This window comes from Sturnira hondurensis, unplaced genomic scaffold (assembly GCF_014824575.4).
Source record: "Sturnira hondurensis isolate 20B ecotype Veracruz unplaced genomic scaffold, ASM1482457v3 Scaffold0021971, whole genome shotgun sequence".
Classification (NCBI taxonomy): domain Eukaryota; kingdom Metazoa; phylum Chordata; class Mammalia; order Chiroptera; family Phyllostomidae; genus Sturnira; species Sturnira hondurensis.
This window is the reverse complement of record NW_028094602.1, coordinates 604789-626189: the sequence shown is the minus strand read 5'-3', so window position 1 is coordinate 626189 and position 21401 is coordinate 604789.

Genomic DNA, 21401 nt, shown 5'->3' with positions numbered 1-21401 from the left:
TCTCCTGGCATTTTTCAATCCGAGCCCTGCCGGGTAGGGAGGGAGCTGATGACTGGCTCTCTCCCAGGGTCCTTGCTGCCAGCCCTCTGCTCCCAGAGATCAAGGGAGACCAGCAGGGGCCCTGGCATAGCCTGGCAGAGGGCCTGCAGCCTCTGCGCTGTTCCCTCAGACCTTATTGATCTATAGTCATCTCTCCTCCTCACTGTCTGGTCATTCAGTGTCTGCTACAATTTCTGGAGTCCTACCTTCCTATATGCTGGGTCCCTGTTGGCTATCCACTGTGCTCCTCTGCAGATCAGCCCGGTTTTTCTCCTGCTTGTGTGTGGGGGGAAGCGAAATCCTTTGTCCTACTCCACTGCCATCTTTCCTCCCTCTCTAAAATGAAATATTTTTTTCCTGAAAGTTTGGGCCAAAAACGTGGGTGCACATTATACATGGCAAATACAGTATGTGATTTTTATCACTCATTCTATTACAGTGGTGCATCATTTACCAATTTGCATATATTGAACCATTCTTGCATCACAGGGGTGAATCCTGCTTGGCCATGGTACATGATCCTTTTAATGTGCTCTTGAATTTGGTTTGCCAGTATTTTTTAAAATAATTTTTGCTTCTATATGCATCACATACATTGGCCTGTAGTTTTCTTTTCTTGTAATATCCTTATTTGACTTAAGTGTTAGGGTAATACTGAGCTCATAAAATGAGTTTGGGAGTGTTCCCTCCTTTTCAATTTTTTTGGAAGCATTTGAGAAGAATTGGCATTAATTCTTTTTAAAATATTTGGTAAATTCATTAGTAAAATCATCTGGTCATGAGCTTTTTTGTGTTGGAAAGTTTTTCATTACTGATTTAATATATTTACTAGTAATTGGTTGCACAGATTTTTTATTTTGCAGTGTATCAGTTTTTTAATTAAATATTATATTATTGTTCTATTATGGTTGTCCCAATTTTTTACCCCCTTCCCCACCTCCACCCATTGCAACCCTGCTCCCCCAGTCAGTACTCGCACTGTTGTCCATGTCTGTGGGTCTTTCATTCATGTTCTTTGATTATTTGCTTCTCCTTCTATCCAGCATTATCCCCCTCCACCTTCCATTCTGGTCACTGTCAGTATGTTCCATGTTTCCACACCTGTGGCTCTATGTATGTTGTTCTTTAGATTCCTCTTATAGGTGAGATCATATGGTATCTCTCTTAAACTGACTGGCTTATATCAATTAGCATAATATTCTCCAGTTCCATCCACACTATTGCAAAAGTTAGGAGTTCCTTCTTTCTGCTGTATAGAAAGAAACAGAATTTACACCACGGAAGCATGGTGTAAATGCACCACAGTTTTTTGATCCACTCATTTACTGATGAACATTTATGCTATTCCCAGTACTAGGCTACTGTAAATAATGCTGTTATGAACATATGGGTGCATAGGTTCTTTTAAATTCATGTTTCAGGATTCTGAGGGTCTAATCCCAGCAGTGGAATCACCGTGTCAAAACAGAGTTCCATCTTTAGTTGTTTGAGGAAATTCCACAGAGCTTCCCACTGTGGCTGCACCAGTCTGCATTCCCACCAACAGTGCACTAGGGTTACCTTTTCTCCACATCCTCTCCAACACTCATTTTTTGTTGATTTGTTTATGATGGCCATTCTCATCAGTGTGAAGTGATATCTCACTGTGGTTTTAATTTGCACCTCTATGATAGCTAGTCATGCTGAGCATCTTTCCATATGTCTCTGGGACATTTGTATGTTTTCATTGGAGAAGTGTCTGTTCAAGTCTTTTGCTTATTTTTTAATTGTTTTTTTCGGGTTCCTGGAGTAGATTCATGGGAGTTCTTTATATATTTTGGAGATCAAACCCTTGTCCAAGGTATCATTGGCAAATGTTTTCCCCATACAGTTGGTTCCCTTTTCATTTTAATGCTGTTTTCTTTAGCTATGAAGGAGCTTTTTATTTTGATGAGATCCCATTTGTTTATTCTCTCCTTTGTGTCCCTTGCTGTAGGGGACATATCAGTGAACATATTGCTGCATGAAATATTTGAGATTTTCCTGCCTATGTTCTCCTCTAGGACTTTTATGGTGTCACAACTTATATTTAAGTCTTTTATCCACCTTAAATTTATTTTTGTGTATGGTATAATTTGGTGATCAAGGCTCATTTTTCTGCATGTACCTATCCAACTCTCCCAACATCATTTGTTGAGGAGGCTACTTTTACTGCATTTTATGCTTCTGCCCCTTTTCTGAATGTTAATTGACCACAGAGACTTGGGTTTACTTCTGGGCTCTCTATTCTCTTCCATTGGTCTATGTGTCTGTTCTTATACCAGGTGTACAAGGAATTCTTAGTAAGATTAACAGCTGATTTGTCATCAGAAACCATGGAGTCCAGAAAGAAGTGAGATGACATATTTAAAGTTCTGAAAGAAAAAACTCTAAACAAAGATGTCTATATCTGGCAAAATTATTGTTTAAGAATGAAGAGGGGCCATGGCTGGATAACTCAATTGGTTAGAGCATCATTCTAATACACCAAGGCTGCAGGTTCAATCCCCAGTGGGCACATGCAAAAATCAACCAATGAATGCTTAAATAAGTGGAACAAGAAATCAGTGTTTCTCTCTCTCTCTCCCCTTCTCCTTCCCCCTTTCTTTCTTTTCCCCTTGTTCTCTCTCTCTAAAATCAGTGATAAAGAGTAAAGGGAAAAATAATACATTTACAAATTAACAAAAGCTGAGGGAGTTTCTTATCAGTAGATGTACCCTACAAAATATGCTAAAGGGAGTTTTTTAGACAGAAATGAAAGGATACTAGATAATAACTCAAAGCTATAAGATGAAATAAGAACACTGGCAATGGTGACTACATAGATAAATATTAAAGTCAGTATGATTGTATTCTTGTTTATAACTCTTCTGTTTTCATATATAAGATCTAAGTCAATGGGATCACAATATATAAAGATGTAGAGTGTGACAACAATAAGAAGAAAGATGGACAAAGATATATAAAATCAGAGTGTTTGTACACAATTTTAGCTAAATTGGTATTATTCATACAAGGTTTCTATATATTTAAGGTTTTAATTGTAACCCCCCAAATAATCACTAAGGTAGTAACTAAAAAGTATACAAAAAATGACAAAAGAAGGGAATTAAAATTGTATAATACAAGAAATCAACTAAATACAAAACAAGGAATAGAAGAGTTGAGGAACAAATAACATGTAGACACAAAGAAAGCAAAGATTAAATGACAGAAGTCATTCCTTACAGTAATCACTTTAAATGTAAATGGATTAAACTCTCCAGTTAGTAAGCAGAGATTAACATAATGTACTAAAAATGATCCATCTATATACTGTCTACAAGAGAAACACATAGGATTTGAAAGGAAAAGGATGAAAGAAGATATTTCATAAAAATAGTACCATAAGGAATCTGGATAGCTATATTAGTGTTAGACAAAATAGACTCTAAGTAAAAGAGTTACAAGAAACAGTAAAGAACATTGTTAAATATTGATAAAACAATCAACCCATCAAGAAGATATAATATAAAAATACACTTAACAACAGAGACCCAAATTAACAAAATTAAAAGAAAAAAATAGATAATTCTATAATAATAGTTGGAGACTTCAATACCCTACTATGAATAATAGATAGAACCAGAAAGAGACAAGATCATTACAGAAATGAAGCATTTGAATATCACTATACACCAATTAGAGTTAACAGATATACAGAAAATTTCACCCCAAAATAGTAGAATACAAATTTTTCTCAAGTGTACATGGAATGTTTTACAGGATATATTAGGCCACAAAACTAATACATTTTAAAAGATCCAAGTCATACACAATATATTTTCTGACCACAATGGAATTAAATTAGAAATCAATGAAAGAAGGCAAGCCATACAGAGAGACCCAGAAGGTCACTTCATAATACTCAAGGGAAGAATCCACCAAGAAGACATTAACATCGTAAATATATCTGCACTCAACACAGGAGCACCCAAATATATAAAGAAAATCCTAGAGGACCTCAAGAAAGATATTGACAGCAACACAATTATAGTAGGGGATTTTAACACCCCACTGTCAAAAATGGACAGATCTTCCAAACAAAATATCAACAAAGATATAGCAGCATTAAACGACACTCTAGAAGAAATGGACCTAATTGATATATATGGAGCCATCCATCCCAAAGAAGCTAAATACACATTCTTTTCAAATGCACATGGAACATTTTCAAAGATAGATTACATGATAGGACACAAAACGAGTCTCAAAAACTTTAGGAAAATAGAAATCATACCAAGCATTTTCTCTGACCACAAGGAACTGAAACTGGAAACCAACCCCACAGGAAAAAACCCAAAACACCCAAAAGCATGGAGACTGAATGGTATGCTATTAAACAACAAATGGGTCAAGACAGAAATTAGGGAAGAAATCAAAAAGCAACTGGAAACAAATGAAAATGAACTCACAACAACTCAAAACTTATGGGACACAGTGAAGGCAGTCCTGAGAGGGAAGTTCATAGCAATACAGGCTTACCTAAAGAAGATAGAAACATTTCAAACAAACAAACTAACCCGACGCCTGCAAGAACTCAAGGAACAACAACAAAGACATCCCAGAGTAAGTAGAAGGAAGGAAATAACCAAGATCAGAACAGAATTAAATGACATAGAGACTAAAAGCACAATTCTAAGGATCAATGAATCCAGGTTTTTTGAAAAGATAAACAAAATAGACAAACCTTTAAGTAGGCTCATAAAGAAACAAAGAGAGAGGACCCAAATAAACACAATGAGAAATGAAAGAGGAGAGATTACAACTGATACCACAGAAATAGAAAGGATTGTAAGAAATTACTATGCAGAGCTGTATGCCAAGAAATTTGAAAACCTAGGTGAAATGGACACATTTCTAGAAAAATATAATCTTCCAAAACTCAATGAAGAAGAAGTAGAAATCCTGAACAGACCAATAACAGCAGATGAAATTGAAGCCATAATGAAAAACTCCCATCACACAAAAGCACTGGACCAAATGGTTTCACAGGAGAATTCTACAAAGCTTTTAAGGAAGAGCTAACCCCTATTCTTCACAGACCATTCCAAAAAATCCAAAAGGAGGGAAAACTCCCCAACTCTTTTTAAAATTTTTTTTTAAATTTATTTATCTTTAGGGGAAAGGGAAGGAGAGAAGGAGAGAAACGTAAATGTATGGTTGCCTCTCATGAGTCCCCTGCTGGGAACTGGCCTGCAACCCAGGCATGTGCCCTGACTGGGAATCAAACCGCGATCGTGTGTTTCACAGGCTTGTGCTAAATCCACTGAGCTATGTAAGAGCCAGCTTCAATAGGGACCAGCTGCAAGTAGAAATTTCAACAGGATATAGCTAGGCCCCCACCCCAGAATGTATTCAGTGTACCAGGAGAGTCAGGCATGAAGCCAGATAAGGAGAATGTGGAAGGCCAGTAGGAAAAAAAAAAAGGAAAAATATATATTCTGCCTTCCAACAAGGGGTCCCACCAATGAGTAAGGAGGCTATTGTTCAATGGCACCAATCGCTAACAGCCACATCTGCTTCTGTATATTGCTTGCTTGCTCGCAGTATTCTATAAATACCCTTTAGTCTGTAAGGCAGGCGAGACTTCCACTTTGGGCTCCCTGGAGCTACGTGACCTCGGTCACATTGGGAAGTTCGCCCCTGCGCAGGTTAAGAGTTTGGCCAATAAATAACATCTAAATGCTCTAAGTGCCTGGACATTTGGTTACTCGCTCTTCGAATGTAACATTTGGAGGCCCCAGCGAGATTCGCTTCCGAAGGGGAAGCGTCGTCCGGGAACTGAAAGGGCAGCCGGGCCCGGTAAGTGTTGGGAGGATCCTCATTTGGTTTCGGTGGTCTAGACCTTTTGAGCCTCGAGGTGAATAGGCGAGACGTTGCCGGCAGGTCACCCGAGGGATTCCCAAGGAGAGGACGCTCTCGGGAATCGGAGCTAGGCTCCCGCGACTAGGTCGCATTTGGTTTTGCGCTGCGCCGCGCTGCGAGACGTATGCCTGANACACAACACTGAAGAAAGAGATCAAGGAAGACACAAACAAATGGAAACATAGACCGTGTTCATGGATTGGAAGAATTAACATCATCAAAATGTCCATACTACCCAAAGCAATTTGCAGATTCAATGCAATACCTATTAAAGTACCAATGGCATATTTCACAGACATAGAACAAACACTTCAAAAATTTATATGGAACCATAAATGACCCGGAATAGCAGCTGCAATTTTGAGAAAGAAGAACAAAGTAGGAGGGATCACAATACCTGATATCAAACTGTATTACAAGGCCACTGTAATCAAAACAGCCTGGTACTGACTTAAAAACCGGCATGTAGACCAATGGAATAGAGCAGAGAGCCCAGAAATAAACCCAACTCTCTATAGTCAATTAATATTCAACAAAGGAGGCAATAATATAAAATGGAGTAAAGACAGCCTTTTCAACAAATGGTGTTGGGAGAACTGGACAGCTACATGCAAAGAAATGAAACTTGAGCACCAACTTACACCATACACCAAAATAAATTCAAGGTGGATAAAAGACTTAAATATAAGCCATGACACCATCAAAGTCCTAGAGGAGAACATTGGCAGGAAAATCTCAGATATTCCACGCAGCAATATTTTTAATGATATGTCCCCTAGAGCAAGGGACATAAAGGAAAGAATAAACAAATGAGATCTCATCAAACTTAAAAGCTTCTGCATGGCTAAGGAAAACAATATCAAGATAAAAAGAGAAGCAACAGCTTGGGAAAACATATTTGCCAATGATACCTCAGACAAAGGTTTAATCTCCAAAATATACAAAGAACTCACTCAACTCCACTCAAAGAAGACAAGCAACCCGATTAAAAAATGGGCAGAGGACTTGAACAGACATTTCTCCAAGGAGGACATACAGAGGATCCAGAGACACGTGAAAAGATGCTCGATATTGCTAGCTATCAGAGAGATGCAAATTAAAACCACAATCAGATACCACTTAACACCAGTCAGAATGGCCATCATAAACAAAGAAACAAACAACAAGTACTGGAGAGGTTGTGGGGAGAAGGGGACCCTAGTTCACTGTTGGTGGGATTGCAGACTGGTACAACCACTATGGAAAACAGTATGGAATTTTGTAAGAAAACTAAAAATGGACGTGCCTTTTGACCCAGCAATTCCACTATTAGGAATATATCCTAAGAACCCTGAAACACCAATCCAAAACAACCTATGCACCCCAATGTTCACAGCAGCACAATTCACGATAGCTAAGAGTTGGAAGCAACCTAGATGCCCATCAGTAAATGGCTGGATCAAAAAGCTATGGTACATTTACACAATGGAATTCTATGCTGCAGAAAGGAAGAAGGAACTCCTACCCTTTGCAACATCATGGATGGAACTGGAAAGCATTATGCTGAGTGAAACAAGCCAGCTGGTGAAAGACAAATACCATGTGATATCACCATTAACAGGAATCTAAACAACAAAACAAACAAGCAAGCAAATATGAGAAATGGCACTCAAATATGGAACAGGCTGACAGGAACCAGAGGGGAGAGGGGAGAGAATCATAGAGGAAAAGGGAATTGACTCACATCAACATCTATAAAGGACACATGGACAATAACTAAGGGTGGGGGGCGGTAATGGGAGGGAGGTGGGGATCACTGGGCGGGGTGCGGGCAGGGCTGGGAATATAAGACAGAAAACTGTACTTGAACAAGAGTTAAATAAAAAATACCATAAATAATAATGAACTCAAATGAATTAAAGACCTAACTGTAAGAGCTAAAACTATAAAACTGTTTGAAGAAACAGAAAAAGCAAAAGCATCACAATATTGGATTTGGCACTGACTTCTTGGATATCACCAAAAGCACAGGTAACAAAAAAGAAAAGTTGGACCTCATGAAAATTTAAAACTTTTGTATGTCAAAAAACACTACCTACAAAGTAAAAAGGAAACCACAGAATGGGAAAAAATATTGGCAAATCACCTATCTGATAAGAGGTTAATATCCAGAATATATAAAGAACTCCTAAAACATAGCAACATATATGAGCAAATAGACATTTATACAATTGTCTATATATTAATATATATTTGTTCAAAGAAGATACACAAATCACCAGTAGACATAGGGAAAGATGCCTGGCATCATTAATCATCTAGGAAATGCAAATCAAAACCACTATAAGGTATGCCTTTATAGTCACTAAAGTGGTTATTATAAAAACAACCCAGAAAACAAGTGTTGGTGAGGATGTGAAGAAACTGGAACCCTTGTGCACAGTTGTAAGGGATGTGAAATGCTGCAGTACTGTGGAAGAGAGTATGGTGGTTGCTTTCAAAATTAAAGACAGAATCATCATATGACCCAATTCCACTTCTGGGTATATACCCAGAATAACTGATAGCAGGGTCTCAAGGAGACATTTGTGCACCTATGCTCATGGCAGTATTATTCACCATAACTCAGTGGTGGTAGCAAAGTGTCCATGTTGAACGCACTGATAAACAAACTGTGGTCTATACACACAATGAAATATTATTCAGCATTGAAAAGGAATGGAATTCTGACACATGCCACAGCATGGATGAACCTTGAGGACATTATGTTCAGTGAAATAAGGCAGCCACAAAAAGGCAAATACTCTGATTCCACTTATATGAGGTCCCTAAAATAATTAAATTCATAGAGACAGAACATAGAAGAATGGTTATCAGAGGCTTGGGTAAGGGTGAATGGAGAGTTAGTGTTTAATGGGTAGAGAGTTTCAGTTTTGCACAATGAAGAGTTCTGGAGAGGGATGGTAGTGATATTTTCACAAAGATATCAATGTACTGAGTTGTACACTTAAAGTAGTTAAGATAATATTGTCTATGTTATGAGGATTTTGCCACACTTTTAAATTTTAAGAGAATGTTTATTGAGTTCTTTTCCATTGCTATTTATTCCCCTTATACATATACCCCTACCCCAAGCAATCCCCACACTGTTGTCTATGTCCATGAATCCTTTTTAGTTTTTCCTCAATCCCTCCACCCCCTGATCTCCCACCTCCAGCTGTCATCTGCTCTCCATTAATTAGTCCGTGTCCCCATTTTACTTGTTAGTTCAATTTGTTCATTAGATTACACACATGAGTGAAATTGTATGGTACTTGTTTCTCTCTGACTGGCTTATCTCACTTAGCACAGGTCCATCCATACTGTCTCAAAGGGTAAAATTTTCTTCCTTTTTATGGCAGAATAGTATTCCGTTGTGTATATGTTCCACAGTTCATCACTATACTCACTGAAGTGTCTATCAACTGATATACACTTTGCCTATCTGATGGACACTTGGACTGCACACATATCTTAGCAATCATAAGTAATGCTATGGTGAGCATAGGGATATTTATGTTTTTTTGAATTAGTGTTTTGGGTTCCTTTAGATATATTCCCAGAAGTGTCATCACTGGGTGGAAAGGCAGATCCATTTTTAAGTTTTTGAGGTATCTCCATACTGCTTTCCACAGTGGCTGCACCAGTCTACATTCCCACCAGCAGTGCAAAAGTGTTCCCCTGTCTCCACATATTGGCAGCACTGGTTGTTTGTTGATTTATTGATGATAGCCATTCTGACAGGTGGAGATGATATATAATTACAGTTTTAATTTGCATTTCTCTGATGATTAATGACATTGAGCATCTTTTCATATGTCTTCTGGCCATCTGTATGACCTCTTTGGAGAAGTGTCTATTCAAGCCCTATGCCCATTTTTTAGTTAGGTTGTTTGTTTTTTTGGTGTTGAGTTTTGTAAGTTCCTTATAATCTTTGGATATTAACTCCTTATTATATGTATTGGAGAATATGTTATCCCATTCTGTGGGCTTTTTATTTTATTGATGATTTCCTTTACTGTGCAAAGTCATTGTAGTTTGATGGTCTCCCATTTGTTTATTTTTTCTTTTGTTTCCCTTGCTTGGGGAGGTATATTTGATAAAATATTGCTATGAGCAATGACTGAGGCTTTGCTGCCTATGTTTTCTACTATAATTTTTATGGTTTTGGGTCTACCATTTAAGTCTTTCATCTATTTTTAATTTATTCTTGCGTGTGGCTAATAAACATATTATTTAGCTTCTATGTCTTTATGTGTTTTTCAGTGTTCCTGTGATTGATTTCTAGTTTCATAGCACAGTGGTCAGTGAAGATACTTGACATAATTTCAATCTTTTAAAATTTATTCAGACTTGTTTTGTGTGCTAACATGTGGTCTATCCTAGAAAATGGTCCATGTGCCCTTGAAAAGTATGTATATTCTGCTGCTTTGGGATGGAATGCTCTGAAGAAATCCACTAAATGAAGCAATCCATTTGATCTGGTGTGTTGTTTAAGGCTGCTGTCTCCTGGTTGATTTTTTACCTCAAGGATCTACCCATTGAAGTCAATGGGGTGTTAAAATCCTTGACTATGACTGCCTTTCTGTCCGTCTTTCCCTTTATGTCCCTTAAGAACTGCCTCACATATTTAGGTGCTCCTGTCTTGGGTGTGTAAATGTTTGCTAGGGTTATATTCTTTTGTTGGATTGTTCCCTTTATCATTATGTAGTGACCTTCTTGATCTCTTACTATAACTTTGGTTTTAAAGTCCAATTTGTTGAATATAAGTACTGCTACCCCAGCTTTTTTTCCCTTTCCATTTGCATGAAATACCTTTTTCATTCTGTTTACTTTTAGTCTGTGTGTATCTTTTGATCTGAGATGGATCTCTTGGAGGCAGCGTTTATATTGGGCTTCATTTCTTATTCAACTCCCCTATGTCTTCTGGTTGGAGCATTTAAGCCACTTACACTCAAGGTGATTATTAATAGATACATATTTTGTGCCATTTTATTCTTAGACTATTTTCCTCTGTGTTTCATCTTTCTTTTTCTTCTTAAAGTAAGCTCTTTAATATTCATTGCAGTACTGGTTTGGTGTTAACAAACTCCTTTAGCTTTTTATTGTTTGGGAAGCTCCTTATTTCTCCTTTAATTATAAATGATAGTCTTGCTGGGTAAAGTAGCCTTGGTTGTAGGTCCCCGCTTTTCATTACCTTGAATACTTCACGACCCTCCCTATCACCTGGAAATATTTCTGTTAAGAAATCAAATGACAGTCTCATTGGTGCTCCCTTGTAGGTAACTATCTGCATTTCTCTGCACTTCTAGGTTTTCCTCCTTGTCTTTAAGCCTCACGATTTTGATTACGATGTGGCTTGTTGTAGGCCTCTTTGGGTTCAACTCGTCTGGGACTCTTTGAACTTCCTGGACTTGTATGTCTTTTTTCTTTACCAGATTAGGAAAGTTTTTAGTCATTATTTCTTCAAATAGATTCTTGGTCCCATGCTTGCTCTCTTCTTCTGGTATTCCCATGAAGCAGATGTTGTTACGTTTCATGTTGTCCAAAATGTTTCTAAGCTCACCTCATTTTTTAAAGTTCTTTTCTCTTTTTGCTGCTCTGCCTAGGTCTTTTTTTGTGTGTGTGTACCTCATCCTCCGAATCACTGATTCAATCCTCTGTTATACCCATCCAACTGTTTATTACTTCCAGTGTATTATTTCTTTCAGATATTGCATTATTTATTTCTGACTGGTTCTTTTTTATGGCTTCTATGTCTATTTTTATGCTATCCTTATAATCATTACTGTAAATTCTCTGATAGATTGTCTGCCACCATTTCATCTAGGTCTTTATCTAGAGAATTCTCTTGTTTTGTCATTTGGTGGTGTCTGTTTCTTTGTCTTCCCACTTTGACTGCTTGTTTGTATTTGTTTCTATTTATTAAGTAGATTTGAAAAGACTCTAGTATAGACCTTTGTCAGAGACATTGTGTCTGACTGGCCCTGAGCAACCTGTTTGGAGCCATCAGCAATCCACAATGTGTGGCTCCCTCTGCTGGGCCTGTTTGTGTGCAGAAAGAGCCAGGCTGTGCATCGAGGCTGGCTTTTATTTTTTTAATATATTTTATTGATTATGCTATTACAGTTGTTCCATTTCCCCCCTTTATTTCCCTCCACCCTGAACAACCCCTGCCACTTGTACACACCCCTCCCACTTAATTCATGTCCATGGGTCACACATATAAGTTCTTTGGCTTCCATATTTCCCATAATATTCTTAACCTCCCCATTTGTTTTGTGCCTACCATTTATGCTACTTATTCCCTGTACCCTTTCCCCCATTCCCTCCTCCCTGCTGATAACCCTCCATATGACTGATCTCCATTTCTGTGATTCTGTTCCTGTTCTAGTTTTTTGCTTAATTTGCTTTTGTTGTTATTTATTTATTAATTTTTTAGGTTTGGTTGTTGATAGTTGCGAGTTTGTTGTCATTTTACTGTTCACAGTTTTGATCTTGTTTTTCTTAGACAGGTCCCTTTAACATTTCACATAATAAGGGCTTGGTGATGATGAACTCCTTTAACTTGACCTTATCTGGGAAACACTTTATCTGCCCCTCCATTCTAAATGATAGCTTTGCTGGATAGAGTAATCTTGGATGTAGGTTCTTGTCTTTCATGATGTCAAATACTTCTTCCCAGGCCCTTGTTGCCTGAAAGGTTACTTTTGAGAAATCAGCTGCTAATCATATTCGAGCTCCTTTGTAGGTAACTGCCTCCTTTTCTCTTGCTGCTTTTAAGATTCTCTTCTTATATTTAATTTTGGGTAATGTGATTATGATGTGTCTTGGAGTGTTCCTCCTTGGATCCAACTTCTTTGGGACTCTCTGGGCTTCTTGGACTTCCTAGACGTCTATTTCCTTTGCCAGATTGGGGAAGTTTTTCTTCATTATTTTTCAAATAAGTTTTCAGTTTCTTGCTCTTGTTGTTCTCCTTCTGGCACCCCTATAATTAAGATGTTGGAATGTTTAAAATTGTCCTGGAGGTTCCTAAGCCTCTCCTCATTTTTAAAAAATTCTTGTTTCTTCATTTTGGTCCAGTTGGATTTTTATTTCTTCTTTCTGGTCCAAACCATTCGTTTGAGTCCCGATTTCCTTCCTGTTACTGTTGGTTCCTTGTACATTTTCTTTTATTTCACTTTTCATAGCTTTCACTTCTTCCACTATTCCATACTCAACCATTTTTGTGAGCATCCTAAATACCAGTGCTTTGAACTGTGCATTTGATTGGTTGGCTGTCTCTTCATTGCTTAGTTGTATTTTTTTTCTGGAGTTACAATTTGTTCTTTCATTTGGGCCTTTTTTCTTTTTTTGTAGGTGTGGTCTCATTGTGCCTGTTATATAGTAAGGGTGGAGCCTTAGGTATTAGCCAGGGCAGGGTAACTCACATTATGGCATTGTGGTGCTGTATGTGTGGGAGGGGTCTGAAAGGGAATAATGCTGCTTTCTCAGCTCTCTGCCAGCTTTCAGACACTTCCTCTGCTACCCAAATTGGGCCCTTTTGGTGCTGATTTCTGGGTGGGTGGGTTTGTGCACATTCTAAGACCTTGTGGGTTTCTCCAATGAACTCTACTGTGAGAATGGGAGTTTCTCCTGCCATCACAACCCCCACAGGTTTTTTCAGTCAGAGATTTTGAGGCTTTATTTCACCATGCTGGAACCCTGGGTTGTGCAGTCTGTCTTGCTCCCCAGTTGTTCCTCCTGGTTTATCTTCAGCGACTGTGGACTGTCCACCCCACCAGCTGCCACCTCTCCCAGTACTTCAGCCATAGCCTTGCCATGAGTTCTTTCCATCCAGCTGCCTGTCTCCACTCTTCCTACCAATCTGGATGAATGTTCCTTCTTTAACTCCTTGGTTGTCTGACTCCCATACAGTTTAATTTTCTGTCAGTTTTGTTTGTTTTTAAATTTTGTTGTTGCCCTTCTTTTGGTTGTGCAAAGAGGCACAATGTATCTATCTATGCCTCCATCCTGGCTAGAAGTCAAAGTTCCAAGTCTGGCTTTTATCAGCACCAGGCCCCGGGGCATGACCCACTGAAGTCTCATAGAGCTCCCAGAGATTTGCCTTAGTTGTTAAACTACTCAATGTTATATCCTCAATCTATAATAAGCAGCCCAATTCAAGCTCCAAAGGTGGGGCAGAGTAATACCTATGGGCAGGGCTATTGATTCCCTTCAGGCTGATATCATTTGGAGAAGAGTTATGCCTGAAAAGTTGGCTTCTTCAGTGTGGGGAATGACCCAGCACAGGATCCTGGTGGCTGTTCCTTCAGTCCTCTCCCCAGAGCCTCCATTCCTGAATTCTCTTCAAATGTTTCTAGTTCACTCTGTCTTCCCTCTGCCAGAGCCTAGGGTAAATGGCTGCAAATGAAATTTTGTGTGTTGGCCCTTTAAAAGGCTCTCTGTGTACCCAGCCATCTCTCCCTGGTAAAGAGAAACCCTGATGATTTTCTCAGCCGGATGTTATCTTGATTACTTCTCTGGCTCCCGTGCAAAAGGCTGGGGACCCCAGCTTGGTGTTTAGACCCCAAAATTTTCAGGGGAATCCCCACTCTGGCTGCTGAAATATCCCTCCAGGACTTCAGCTGCTGCCCATGGGAGCCCAGCCAGCCCTCTTGCACATTCTCTGCACTCCCTACCAGTCTTATTGTGGTGAAGTGGTTCTTCCATCTGTCTGTGGTTATAAGACTTTTCTCCAGATAGTGTTCAGTTGGTTATTCAAGATGATTTCTCTACAATTTAGTTGTAATTCCAGATTTTTCCTGGTAGGAGGTTATTGTAGCTTCCATTTACTTCTCCATGATCTTGGATCTCCTTACCACATTTAAAAAAATGCATTTCACTGTATATAATTATACCCTAATAAAGATGTTTTAGAAAAACAACAAAGTGAAGCCTAGGACAAGATGGCTTCATTGGTGAATTCTACCAACACTTAAGAAAAATTAATACCAGTCTTTCTCAAACTCTCCCCCCAAAACAAGAACACTTCTAACTTATTCTATGAGGCCAATATTACTCTGATATCAAAGCCAGACAAAAACACTACAAGAAAAGAAAAGTACTGGTAAATATCCCTTATGAATATAAATGCAAAAACTTCAACAAAATACTAGCAAACTAAATTCAACAGCATATTAAAAACATTATATATCATGGCCAAGTAGAATTTATCCACAGAATTCAAAGGTGGTTCATAATAAGAAAATCAATCAATATAATATAAAGTAGAATAAAAGAATAAAAACACATGCTTATTTCAACTGATGCAGAAAAATCCTTTGACAAAATCTAAAACCCCATAATAATAAAACACTCAACTTCTCAACAGGATAAAGCCATATATGAAAAAACCTACAGATAGCACCATACTAAATATTGAAGAGAAAAGAAGACTTTTTCTCTACTGTCAGAAACAAGATAAAGATGCCTATTTTGCCCAGTACTATTCAACATAGTATAGGACATTCTAGAGAGAACGTTTAGACAAGAAAAATAAATAAAAAGCATTTAAATTAGAAAGAAAGAAATAAAACTAGCTCTGTAAATAGGTGGCATGATCTTACATGTAGAACACCCTAAAGAATCCACAAAATACAAAAACTGTTAGTGTTAATAAACTAATTCATCAAAATTGTAGGGCATGACAGAGAATGGCTTGAGGACATGTGACATGGTAACATGGCCATACCACCTCAGGTTCACCTCCTTTCCATTCCTTAACACCCTGAAATCTAGCATCTGTTCTTCCATAGAAACAGCTCTGCATAACAGTAAACAGTCTAAAACAGCAGTTATGTCTTAGTCCTCACCTTGTTGAACCCATTGGTAGCACTAACATTGTGGACCACCCTATGCCACCTGAGATATGGTCATCCTCTGGCTTTTGGGACACAAACACTTTGTCTTCTCTGCCAATGCCTCCATCTGGTACTCAGGCTCATCTTTCTTTACTTAATCATGAAATTCTGGAGTATCTTAACACAGCCTGATGTCCTCTTATCTTCTCTTTCTACACTCAGATGACTGTCTTTAATTACTGTTGGTATACCAAATGACACCCAAACTACTATCTTTAGACCAGACCTCACCCATCTAATTTCAGATTCAGATGTATAATTGACATTTAGATGTCTCAAAGGCATCTCAAACTCAACCTGACCAAGACTGAACACATGGTCTCTCTCCAAGGCTTTGTCCAGCCCCATCTAGAGGCAATGAAAGAAACCTAGTATCATTTTTCACTCTCTCATAGCCTCTGTGGGAGCAACTCCATCCAGCAGCATGCTCCTCCTAGCTGCAGATGAGAAATAAATGGTCCTGGACACAATCTTGCTGTTCAGGCGGGAAAGAGGGTAGCAATTCTGTCTATTGGAGAATGCCCTGAGCTCTCCTCCCAAATGGCTTTTATTGGGAAAGGTGCATGTAGGCATACACAGCATACATGCATAGCTCATCAATCAACACCAAAAGCTATAGTCATACAAAAGCAGGTACTATCTGTAGATAACAATTGAAGGAACACAGAGATCTGTCATAGGTCAGGGTCTCTTAGTCATGCTGACGCCAGAGGATCTTTAAGACATATTTCATGAGATAAGCAGTTTACTCCTTGTACCTTGAATTTAAACATCTGGTTTATATCACCAGGGCTATACAAAACTAAACAGAGCAAGCTTCAAAGGATACAATGTATTTATCAGGCCTGATTCCCATGGGAACCCTGGATGTTAGAGTCAACTCATCCTTTCCACTTACATTTTTACTTGGTTTTCCAGGGACACTTACTAGCCCCTTTCAGGGGTTGCTCTTGTGGGGCCACAGTCTTGGAAACCACAGAGAGTGGTCCCCAACAAGACTCTAATCACCAAGATGTGTTAATTTTATCTCCTAAACATCTCTCAAATTCACCTCCTTCCTTCTGTTTTCCATCAACATCTTATTACAAGGCATCACCATCTCAACTAAGTAACTGCTTGTACACCTTGATATTCAGGCTGAAATAGAGGGGAAAGATGTGTACAAGACAGATAATTGAGCTCCCCACCCAGCCCCACATGTCTGTCACTTCTTGGAGCAAAGTCACATCCTGTCAGCATCTGTTATAATGTGCCAATGTGATGCAAGGATCTTGGAAAGTCCTCATCTCTATTCCACATAGCCACCTGGCTAAGAAACAGTCTTCCTTTTAGACACATGGAATTGGAAGCTTTGCCAAAGGCCACACATCAAGTGGGGCTGAGGTGGTGTTCCTACCTCCCTATCCCTACTGTAGATCTAGTCTTTTCATAGCCCCAAGTACTGTAGGAACTCAGAGGAACTCCATCTCAGTGTGGTGAATTCTCAATGTCCTTGACCTCAGCCAGTACTGATGGCACCAGACACACACCCTTTGCTGATGTTCATTTCGAGCCATTGTCCAAGAAACTGGCAAGATGCTCTGGGGTCAGAGAAGAGTCAGGGGAAATCTAAATTTAGGCTTACAGATTTGGGCAGCCAGCTTGGAACTCTGGTTCCTGTATAGCCCACATTGTCACTTGCCACATTTTTTGTCACTTCTCTTTAAAATATAGCCAGTGCTATACTCCTGATAGCACTGGCCATTTCTACAGGCTTCTTTCTCCATTTCGCTCATGGTCTCCCTCTCTAGCTGTTTTTACTTTCTAATAGCAGGCTTGGTGCCCTGCTCAGACCCCTTTCCAGGCTGAAGACTCAGCCTAGCTGCCATGACAGATGCTGACAGCTCACTGGGCACCAGGGGAGGGATACCTTCAGCCTTACCCTCCTATGGCTTAAGACAGACTACACAGGGCATGTAAGGTCAGCCCTGTCTCAGGGTGGGAATAGCTCAGGGGCAATTTCACTGAAGAAGTCCTCTGGTATCAGTCTCTTGCTGAGACCATGTCCTCACCCCATTCTTCTCTGCCCTGTCCCATGTCCCTCACTGACCTTCTGCTGAGGGAGCTCCCTCAGCCAGCCATTTGACTAGAATCCCCATCTTAGACCTGCTTCTAGTGACCTTAATCTATCACAGATTCCATATGTTTGCGCTAGTAAGTAAAGTTTTCCAACATCAGGGCATGAAGAGGTTTTCCATTCTACTTCATTTTCTCCTCTCTTCTCCTTCTTCCACTTCCAAGGCACTGGTCCTGACCTGGGAAGGCTCTCCATCACCTGTCCAGACCATCTTTTGTGTGCAATGGAGGCAGGTGGGCCAGCAGTAACCTACCCGGTTCTTAGCCTCATGAGGCTTTCCTGGGTACCAGGAGTGTTCTGAGCACTGGACAGGCAGTACTCTTGTTGCCCCCTTTCAGACAGGACACTGATGCTCAGAGAGGCTGGGCCACTACCTTGAGGTGATGAAAGGAGACTTGACTTGGAGTGGTGAACACACAAAATACAGATGATGTGTTATAGAATTGCATACCTGAAACCTATATAATTTTATTAACCAATGTTACTGCAGTAAATTCAATAAAAATAATGAATAGAAACCACTTATCTATTAATAGAGGACTATTAAATCATAGCACAGCTGTACCCTGAAAAACTACACATCCATTAAAATGAAGAAATGCCTCTGATCTGGAACAATTTATGAAGTATATTAAGATATTTTGCCCTGGCTGGTGTAGCTCAGTGGATTGAGCACAGGCCTGCGAACCAGTGGATCGCGGTTCAATTCCCAGTCAGGGCACATGCCTGGGTTGCAGGCCAGTTCCCTGCAGGCCAACTCCCAGCAGGAGATACACGAAAGGCAACCATACATTGAAAAAAAAAAGATATTTTAACAACTACAGAAGAAGAGTGTGTCTGATATGCTACCATCTTGTGTATATTAGAAAAAGATATGTTTGAACGTATATGTTCTGTGTTTGTGCACACATGTGGTTGTATGCATGCATGTGGATGTGTGTGGGCATGCATGTATGTGTGTGGATATGTGTGCATGCATGTGTGGAACAGGCAACAATGATTGCCTTTTGGTTGAAGACCTTGGGAATTTGGGGATAGGCCTGAGGGATACATACTACTTTCTAATTTTTTAATACATGAGCCACATTTTTGGTGTATTACAATCCTTTAAAGAAAAGTAGCATGAAATAAAGCAGTCATACTCGTGGCTTACTGAAAAATCAGAGACTAGCATAATTCCTTTGGAATGTGGAATAGCAGCACTACACAGGAGGACACTGCTAAAGATGTAAGGGGTTTCCTACCTACTCCACAAAGACAGGAGCCAGAAATGCATCTTGGAGTCCCAGGGATGGTAAATAAAACTAGGGACCCTAACTAGCTTTTGGCTAGAGGAGAGATGGTCATCTCCTTGGAGATGACGAGGGCAGCCACAATAAGCAGGGTGGGCAAGAAGTCCTATGTTCTGGAAAGGGAGTGAAATGAATGGAGAATTGTGGAGTAAGGGTTAATAGGGAGCTGCCTGGGCCCTGGAGAAGGACTGGATGGTAATTCCCAGTCTCCATGGGGCATAAGTCAGTTCTGTTGTGTGCTCCTGGGGTGTCTGGGTCCTGGAAAAAGAGCACAGAGTACTTCCCAGAAAAGGGCTCCAGGCCCACTCCCTCCAGACTCACAGAGCCCAGGTGGGGTGCAGCACTGGGGTATGGTGCAGGTCTGTCTGTGAGTGGAGTTCAGCTTCCAGAAGCAGTCTCTCAGGGCTGAAGGAAGCAGAATTCTTTAGGATCCCTTGCTCTTGGAGTTGAAGCCAAATTCATCTCTATTTGGACTATAGAAGTCTCAAGGAGATTTTCTCCAATGTTTAAAACCATGTCATGTTCGATATATGCAAAATACAGTAACAGGTCTCCATAATCCAGTATAATAATGAAGAGATACACGCGACAGATCTTTACACCTGCCTGGGAGATCCTTCCCCACCTATCCCTGCTCCCCACCCCCACCGTTAGATGACCACATCTCTCTCCTCTCATTTTAAGAATAGTATCTCAAACAATACATTGGGCATTTTTTTGTGATACAGTGTTGTATCATACTACACGCAACTTTCTTTTCCACTCAATGGCAAGTTGCTAAGAGTCACACATAATTGTTGTTCACTTAAGTCATTTAATTTTCACTGTATAATAATACTCCACAGTTTTTCCTCTTTTTCCACTAAACGTTTGGTTATTTCTACTTTTTGCCATTGTGGACAATACTGCTCTGAGCATTCCTGCTCCATTCCCTGGTAATGTTGTCCCCAGAGAAGAGTTATTGACTAGAGGGTTTCTAAGCATTCACCCTTACCAGTCAGCACCACACTGTTTTCCCAAGTGGTCCCACTGCACATGGGCACAAGTAGCTTATAGAAAGAAGCTCCTTTAGGTCTACCATTGTAATGGAAAGCAGGTCCAGCTGCTACAAAAGTCAATAGTTGAGAGGCAGGTGCTGATGTAAAGGAAAGTGGTTTATTTGCAGGTGCTGGCCATCTGAAAGATGGGGGACTTATGTCTCAAAGCCCAGCTCCTGAAAGATGGGCAACTCAGGTCACAAAGCCTATCTCTACCTCTCAGTGGAGGCAGAGGTTTTTATAAGGAGGGAGAAGGGAACAAAACAAAGAGATCAAGGGAGGGGGTTGCAAGTTCTCTGCATGCAGACCAGCACAGTCACTTCCAAGAAGCCAAGTGATGGTCCAGTGTGCCTCATCCTGGTTTATTCATCATGGCTTCATGTCATCCTGGCTCCATGGTTGAAGGTCAGTAAATCTCATGGGGCTAGGAGGCCTGAAGGTAGGGGTCTGTATATTTTGAAGTTACTTCCTCTGATTCTTATACAAACATGCTGTTCATCTACAAGCTACCTATTAGTTAGCATCAGCACTTACAGAAACAATGTCAAAAGAATGATGGGGTGGGTTACAATTTACCACCAATTTTCCACTGTTACACCATCAGACTACACTTTGCCATGGTCCACTGCTTAGGAAACAAAGCAGGATAGCCTGCAGGGCTCCTCCAGCTGGTGCAGTAAAGTTGGCTGCTCTGTTGGTAGAAAAAGCTCATACTTGTTCCAGAATTCAGAGTCATAAAATGCATATTGTCTTCAGTGGTTCCACCCCTGCAAGTTTATTCTGAAGAAGAGCATGAAGGGAGTAAGGAACTACCTGTTTTGGCCTCCCTGTGTGTTGAGTGTTTCTATGTATTCAAGGTCCTCAAAGAAGAAATGGGCAATAATCTAAATGTTTGCCAACAAAGGAATAGCTTAGCAGTATTCTCTATGTGAAATTATTCCAGAAACATTAGAAACAATCATGGGGCTCATTTAGCAACATGAGGCACATGGACCAGGCATTTAAGAGCAGCTAACCATACCCTTGATTGTCCTCATGCCATGAGCACAGTTAACAAGAATCAACATATGGT